Below are 9,423 nucleotides of genomic sequence, written 5' to 3'. Positions count from 1 at the left end.
GTGGGTATGATTTCATTCAATGCTTGTTTCGAAACTGCAATAGCAATTTCTAGATCTTTGTAGCTCCTATCGTCCAAAACTTTAACCTCATCATCAGCAGCTCTAAATGTATTCGCAATTGCGATTACGGACTATCATCAGCTGTAGAACGGAATGACGACAATGAAAATTTGTGCCGCACCGGGACTCGAACCCGAATTCCCACTTACCGCGAGCTGTCGCCTTACCATCTTCTTTTTTTCCATTTTGTTCGTAATTGTTCGGTGTATTTGGTCGTAGAAGACGTCAGATGACATCCGCCGAAGTCCATTGTTGAACCCTTCACTCCTTCACTCGGTCTTTTTTCTTTTAGACTAGCCAGCTCTCTGACAGAACCATTTGACTATCTGTCCACGACCCGTGGTCCGACCCAAGCTTCCATATGTCGTCTACCACGCGTCTGCGACCTGTACTCGTACGTTCATTATTTCTCCCCAGTCGTTTAATGAACAAAGTAAGAGCATATGGATTATCAGACCAATTGTGTGATTGGATTGAGGAGTTCCTAGATAACAGGACGCAGCATGTCATTCTCAATGGAGAGAAGTCTTCCGAAGTAAAAGTGATTTCAGGTGTGCCGCAGGGGAGTGTCATAGGACCATTGCTATTCACAATAAATGACCTGGTGGATGACATCGGAAGTTCACTGAGGCTTTTTGCAGATGATGCTGTGGTGTATCGAGAGGTTGTAACAATGGAAAATTGTGCTGAAATGCAGGAGGATCTGCAGCGAATTGACGCATGGTGCAGGGAATGGCAATTGAATCTCAATGTAGACAAGTGTAATGTGCTGCGAATACACAGAAAGATAGATCCTTTATCATTTAGCTACAAAATAGCAGGTCAGCAACTGGAAGCAGTTAATACCATAAATTATCTGGGAGTACGCATTAGGAGTGATTTAAAATGGAATGATCATATAAAGTTGATCGTCGGTAAAGCAGATGCCAGACTGAGATTCATTGGAAGAATCCTAAGGAAATGCAATCCGAAAACAAAGGAAGTAGGTTACAGTACGCTTGTTCGCCCACTGCTTGAATACTGCTCAGCAGTGTGGGATCCGTACCAGATAGGGTTGATAGAAGATATAGAGAAGATCCAACGGAGAGCAGCGCGCTTCGTTACAGGATCATTTAGTAATCGCGAAAGCGTTACGGAGATGATAGATAAACTCCAGTGGAAGACTCTGCAGGAGAGACGCTCAGTAGCTCGGTACGGGCTTTTGTCAAAGTTTCGAGAACATACCTTCACCGAAGAGGCAAGCAGTATATTGCTCCCTCCTACGTATATCTCGCGAAGAGACCAAGAGGATAAAATCAGAGAGATTAGAGCCCACACAGAGGCATACCGACAATCCTTCTTTCCACGAACAATACGAGACTGGAATAGAAGGGAGAACCGATAGAGGTACTCAAGGTACCCTCCGCCATACACCGTCAGGTGGCTTGCGGAGTATGGATGTAGATGTAGATGTAGATGTAGATGTATACAGGGTGGTCCATTGATCGTGGCCGGGCCAACTGTCTCACCAAATAATCGTCAAACGAAAAAACTACAAAGAACGAAACTTGTCAAGCTTGAAGGGGAAACCGCTAGATGCCTCTGCCGTAGGTCAAACGGATATCAACTGCGCTTTTTTTAAAAACAGGAACCCCCATTTTTTATTACATATTTGTGTGTACGTAAAAAAATATGAATGTTTTACTTGGACCACGTTTTTCGCTTTGTGATAGATGGCGCTGTAATAGTCACAAACATGTGGCTTACAATTATAGACGAACAGCTGGTAACAGGTAGTTTTTTTTAAAATTAAAATACAGAACGTAGGTACGTTTGATCCTTTTATTTCGGTTATTCCAATGTGATACATGTACCTTTGTGAACTTGTCATTTCTGAGAACGCATGCTGTTAGGGCGTGATTACTTGTAAATACCACATTAATGCAATAAATGCTCAAAATGATGTCCGTCAACCTCAATGCATTTGGCAATACATGTAACGACATTCCTCTCAAAAGCGAGTAGTTCGCCTTTCGTTATGTTTGCACATGCATTGACAATCTGCTGACGCATGTTGTCAGGCGTTGTCGGTGGATCACGATAGCAAATATCCTTCAACTTTCCCCACAGAAAAACATCCGCGGACGTCAGATCCGGTGAACGTGCGGTGCTTTGACGACCAGTCCACCTGTCATAAAATATGCTATTCAATACCCCTTCAACCGCACGCGAGCTATGTACCGGACATCCATCATGTTGGGGGTACATCGCCATTCTGTCATGCAGTGAAATATCTTGTTGTAACATCGGTAGAACATTACGTAGGAAATCAGCATACATTGCACCATTTAGATTGCCAACGGCAAAATGGGGGCCAATTATCCTTCCTCCGAAAATGCCGCAACATGCGTTAACCCGGCAAGGTCGCTGATGTTCCACTTTTCGCAGCCATCGTGGATTTTCCGTTGCCCAATAGTACATATTATGCCGGTTTACGTTACGCTGTTGGTGAACGACGCTTCGTCGCTAAATAGAACGCGTGCAAAAAATCTGTCATCGTCCCGTAATTTCTCTCGTGGCCAGTGGCAGAACTGTACACGACGTTCTAAGTCGTCGCCATGCAATTCCTGGTGCATAGAAATATGGTACGGGTGCAATCGATGTTGGTGTAGCATTCTGAACACCGACGTTTTTGAGATTCCCGATTATCGCGCAATTTGTCTGCTACTGATGTGCGCATTAGCCGCGACAGCAGCTAAAACACCTACTTGGGCGTCATCATTTGTTGCACGTCGTGGTTGACGTTTCACATGTGGCTGAACACTTCCTGTTTCCTTAAATAACGTAACTATCCGGCGAACGGTCCGGACACTTGGATGATGACGACTAGGGTACATAGCACACGCCCGTTGGGCATTTTGGTCACAATAGCCATACATCAACACGATACCTACCTTTTCCGCAAGTGGTAAACAGTCCATTTCAACACGGGTAATGTATCACGAAGAAATACCGTCCGCACTGGCGGAATGTTACGTGATACCACTTACTTATACGTTTGTCACTATTACAGCGCTATCTATCACAAAGCGAAAAAAGTGGTCCAAGTAAAACATTCGTATTTCTTTACGTTCTACACGAATATGTAATAAAGATGGTGGTTCCTATTAAAAAAAAAACGCAGTTGATATCCGTTCGACCTATGGCAGCGCCATTTAGCGGGCCAACCATAGCGCCATCTGGCTTCCCCCTTCAAGCCAGACGAATTTCTTTGTTTGTAGTTTTTTCGTTTGATGCTTATTTCGTGAGATATTTGGCCCGGTCACTATCAATGGACCACCCTGTATTCTCGTGTAGGTCAGACGTTTTACTTGAAAGCCGCTTGCCCGGTGTCGGCAGATAAATACGATTCAGCAGTGCCTGTGTTATCCTGATTACGATGAAAAGGTTCTTTGGACATGAGTTCATACATGAGAGCATGTAATCAAGATAACACAAGCACCGCAATTTCGTATGAGCAGCTCATGTGGCGAAATTTCTCCCCTTATACAAATTTTATAAATAGTTACTTGCGTCAAAAGATAATAACACGTTTCTAAACCCATCGTCAAATAATTTAGCCAGTCGTCGAGTTGGCCCTGCAACTCTTGAAGTAAATTTATGTGCGGAAACGCCTCCGCGTTAGGAGTCACTGTGTAGACCTTTTTGATCTGTCTTTCTGTTTCTGGCATCCAGTTTGAAATTTTTTTTAGCATCGCAAGTTGCGAACACAGACCGTAATAGAATTTCGTCCATCTCTGAATAAACGAAACAAACTTTGAGGATACTGTACGAGAGTCGCATGCCATAGAAATTTCTTTTCTACACCTGCAGATCATAGCCGAGCAGCAGACTGGAACTTCTGTCGTGTGGACACACATTTGCAGCGATCTGTTGCACGCATAGACGTCTGCACAGGTATTCGCGCAATCAGATCGTTGCACGTTGACAGGCCTTATGGGTCACTTTCTCTCCCCCCGAAATACTTCTCACGCAGTGCAGGTCATTCATATTTTATGTGACAGTGCAATGCTTCAGGATGTTTTTGTAGAAGAGTTACACCATTCTGTGATGTGTTTTTAAAATGTGTGTATTATCATATTTTTGCTGCCCGTCTTTCATTTTTAACTTAAAATAGAAAAACAGCCCCTATGTTTGTTTTTCTTTATTCGCTATTCTGAACAGAGGAACATTTTACCGCATACAGCTGTCCCCCAGTCATATGGGATCGAGGGGGAAGAATAACAACATAGGAAAACAATGAGTTGGAACATAATTATCTCGGGAGATGAAACTCACATAGTGATTCCGGTAACAAGACAATGGTGCGCTGCACGTTTATCAGTCCATCATTTCGTTTTCTTGTTCCGTGATTGAAGGTCGTCCATATTTGATCTCGTTCCGTAATACAGAGAAGCTGCATTAATCATATTGTGTTCCTGATTACGACTTACCGTATGTATTTGACTTTATTGAATTACATTGTGAATATGTTGGTTGTATTCTGCTTGAATTTCGCTCTCCATAATACTGGACGGAGTAAATGATTCCATATAAACAGAAGCAGGTTTCCTTGGATACTGTTCTGTGGACATTTGTTCTTACCTATGAACGCCTGTGTGAAATGCTGTATTTAAATGAATTCTATGTATAATGTTCGTATTCTGGTTTTTTAATTCTCATCCATTTTTCGTACTTTCTTGCATTTAATGCAGAGCTCCATGTTAGCAGCTTTTGACGGAATTAATATTCAACTTCATAACATCTTAACATGGAATGAGTATGAATTTCTGCTTTGAATGGTGTTGCTCTTTGCAATTAAGTGTGCTTTGTAGTATTAGTGATGGGTAGATTAAATGATGAAAGCATGGCTCCGTATTTGTTCAGAAATGGCTCTGAGCACCATGGGACTTAACATCTATGGTCATCAGTCCCCTAGAACTTAGAACTTCTTAAACCTAACTAACCTAAGGACATCACACAACACCCAGTCATCACGAGACTTCGTATTATTGCCTGTTGTATGTACATTGGAGTGAGAAGATGATGATAGTAATGATTGTAGTACATTGATTTCCGTTAAAGTTTATTGTTTGTAGTACATGGTAATAGCGTGTGAACACCTGTGGGTAACTAATCCGGCAGTTTTAGCATTTGCAAGCAGGAATACCTTAGTGACTGAGACTACAAAGCAAACTGGGTTGCCAGAAACAATATCATTCACAGCAGTAATACGCTGAGGCTATTCAGTCCGTGACAGGATGTAATATAGTTGAATACCAATACTGTTAAAAGCTGCCAACATGTAGTTCTCCACTAAACGCGAGAAAGTAAGAAAAACAGATGCAAACTAAAATAAAGTAACACACGAACAACATACTTATAACGCATTTAAATTTATCAGTTCAGTCGAAGAGTCGCAGGCAACAACAAATGTCCTCAGAAAACTATGTGACAAAACCATCTTCTGTTGTATGTGATATAAATACGAAATGGAATCATTTACTCCACGAAATATTAGGATGCATGCAAAAATAAAGTATAATACGAGCAAAATATTCAGAATGCAACTCCAAGATTATAATACACGGTAGGAAACGTAATCAGGAGCACGATGAGTGAAATCAACTTCTGAGTCATGTCATGTGAAATACGTTTTATCTTTTCACATATTGTGATAATGGCCGCAAGGACGAATTTGCAATATCGGGTTTTCCAAAGAATGATTTTACAGTCAAAAGGTGACCCTTTACAATATTTTACATGACTGTGAACCCCAGCTATGAGAAGTTAATCTTAGTCTTTGACTGAGATTTCTCGACTATATTGCTCTGCAAGGTCACAACAACTCACTAACTATGAATATTATCAACTAAATCGCGTATTTCGTATTAAAATACGGATTTAAGTGCCATATTTTCTTGTATTCAAAGTTCACTGTATCGCCAATAGGAGCGCTGTTGTCATTCTCTGTATCTGTATCGTAACATGGGTCCTGCATTTCTGATATCTTGGTGTTCTGCGACAAATATGTAGAGTACCTTAAGCGTCAAGCACTCTTTTATTACATCCATTCTATGTTACGTTCATTGTGACACCCTACTATTAATTCCGTAATTATGTATATGACTTATTGCTCTATCGATTCTTTATTCTAGTTGCCATTAAACCTTGTTAAAATTCACGTGAAAGTAAATCAGTTTTGAAAATGAATGTATAATGTAATGTACGAACTAAAACTTAGATTTCTGTTTCAGGTTGTGTAATGAATACTTTTGCATCTTCCTCTACATATAAGTTAATCTCTGCTTTCATAGATCTTAATATGATCTCCGTGTGGCCATATTGCACGTAGCTGTTTTACAATTCCTGAGGGTACTTTCGTTCTGTCGTTGCAACAACTACAAAATGCGTGTTATTTTCTTCAGAAACGTTTCGATTTATTGAGGTAAAGCGTCATCAGTTGTCTGTAATTAAAGATATTTATAATTTGATTTCTTTTTAAGATCGAAAAAAAAGTTCGTAAACAATATGTTGCTTTCTCGTCTACATCGGGAAATGCCAGCTGCCAGCACACCTTCAGAGTTTTTCTTCGTTATACGCTGAGACTTGTAGTCTAATTTTTAGTTGCTCTGCGGAACTATTCATTTATCACAATACATACTTAGAAGTATAAAAATAAACGGAAAACAGTGATGTGCGAAATAGTGTGGTGCGTAGAACGTGAGAAATGCATAGTTCTGCAGAGCAACTTAAAATTAGACTATAAGTATCAATGTCCAATGAAAAAAAAACTCCAAAGATGTGCTAGCAGACGGCGTTTACCGGTGAAGGCAAGAAACCAAGCGTAAATCACCGTAACTGAAAAGCAACCTATTGTTAACGAACTGTTTTTCGAACTTAAAAACAAATCATAGTATAAATATCTTTAATTACAGACACTATAATCCTTTACCTCAGTAAAGCGAAACGCGTCTGGTGAGAAAAAAAAACACTCTTATTCTTGTAGTTACAAGGACAGAACGAAAATACCCTCAGGGATCTTAATATATTTTACCATCTAAAACTATCTGTGCTTCTTCACAACTGTAACACTCTGTGTCTAGTCTTTACTCATGTTCTAAAATGGTATTGTATTCTTTCAAACATATGTAATTTTTTTAGGTGAACTCCTGTTAATACTAAACAAGTAATGTTAACCGAATACAAAAAAAATTACGAGGAAGACCTTGTCAGCGAAAGCTTACTTTCTGGCAATCTTTTTGTTGTACCTATCTGTGACTCAGCATCTCCTCTACATGGCGAAAAGGAACTATCCTTTTCATAATACTTATCCTTTTCATAATACTATCATATTCCATCCTGGATTTTCCATTTTGTTTTATTATTTACTTTGAATGATAAGTAAGCCTATTTCTTCTGAGGCTGAGACCTTCAGATTCTAAGTGTTAGGAAAACGCAAGTACGAGGGTGAGTGAGTACAGTCATGAAGAAATTAAGGGCTAAGTCGCACAAACTATGAGAAAATGCAACTGTAAGTTAAAGTGTTTTGAGACTGTAAGTGTTGAAGAAAGATCAAGTATTCGAAAATATAGTAATACCATAAACTGCAAAGAAAAATCACTGTATCTGATTGGCCTCATTACAACAACTTCACACAAGGTGATCAAGGAATAATAGAGATAAAGCAGAGCTTCGAGAGTGAAATTTCAACTACAGAGTAAGAGTAAAAGGCTACGACATCGTACATGAAATACCTGTATGTAGAAAAGTCTTCGTGGCAGTACATGGAATAACAAGGCCATGATTAACGACAGTTCAGAAATTATGGGAGTTGCACAAGTCTCTTCGTGCTGGAAGGGGTAAGCATGGAAGTAGGTAACAGAAAATAAATGAAGCAGTAGGAATAGCAGTTTATGATCACATTCATTCATTTAAGCGTAGATCAACTCATTACAGCAATGACAAGATCAAGAAGTTGTATCTCCGAGAGGAACTTTTTATGAAAAAAATTGCGTGAAATGTTCCAGGAAAAATACCCGAATTTTGACATATATGAAATGCACAGAACAGTATTAGCACCAATTTCAATATAGTTTTGGGACACCCAAGGAATGATGCACGCTCAGCATGCGATAAGTACACAGCTGAGATGAAAGTGCTGAATGCAATGTTATCTGCAAATTTGGATGATGATATGAAGAAACAAGTCTTGAAAAAAATTAATATGATCACCATTGACCAGAAAGTACACAAAGTGAAAGTTTCAACAATTGACGTATAAAAGAGAAATGCTCGTTTCAGATGCCGTAAGTCTACTAAACAGAAGCAATCTGCATAGACTGGCAACGAAAGTATGTTAACATAAAGTAAGTACTAACAATTTCTGTTACAAAAGGCGGTTGTCTTTTTACTCCTTCAAAATTCACCAATTTCAAATGGTACTTCAGTGTTCTGTATTTACATTGAAGATATTGAAACAAAAGAGCCAATTAAATTGTCTCCTTTTTAATTGCTTCATGACAGAATTACTACATAAGAAAGTGAAACATCTAAGAAGCTTTTTGCGATTTGTGTTCAGGGTGGAACAAGAATTAAACTGTACCAAGGTATCTTAATTATCTTGAGAGTTCAGCTAATATACACTTTTATGCAATTTGATAATCATATGGGACTGATTAACTCCAAAGCAGTAGCAGAAGTTCTAATGAATTAGGTGAAAGTCATGATTGAAGCTCGATGTAAACACAAGCCAGTTGATGTCGTGATGGTCAGTTAAGATACGATACAAAGAAGAAATATTTGAGGAAATGTTCTTTCCTAACGAGGCTCATGAGAGAGGTAATCATCACAAAAAACATCCCCATCTCACTGATAAGGTGGTGAGAATTTTTTCAGCAACTTCAAGAGCAGCAGCCTGGAGAATATTAATCCCCAGCTTACAGAGGTAAAATATAAAAACAATAAAGTATTAATTTAGAATAATTTTGTCTCCTGCCAATAATAATAATAACAGTAACTTGTCTTTAAAGTCGTCTGGCAACATCAAAAGAAAAGTATTAGTACCTCCAGATCTTCAATGAGTATTGCAGACAAGAGGCTAGAGTGTTTTTCACAAACCTTTTACACTAGTCTGAGAACTGCATGTTGGGACAAAGTGACAGTATACTTTATTCTTTTAGCATTTTATCACTTGAAGTAAAAATAGCAAAAAGAAACTGTTTACCAGGAAGTATCTTTATTGTTTCAAACATTGTTTCTCATTACAAAATAATCTGACACATAACATTTACAAAAATATAGTTTTATTTACAATATCTTCTATTCCTCTATATAAAAGTATAT

This window comes from Schistocerca cancellata, chromosome 10 (assembly GCF_023864275.1).
Source record: "Schistocerca cancellata isolate TAMUIC-IGC-003103 chromosome 10, iqSchCanc2.1, whole genome shotgun sequence".
Taxonomy (NCBI): domain Eukaryota; kingdom Metazoa; phylum Arthropoda; class Insecta; order Orthoptera; family Acrididae; genus Schistocerca; species Schistocerca cancellata.
This window is presented reverse-complemented; position numbering follows the sequence as displayed.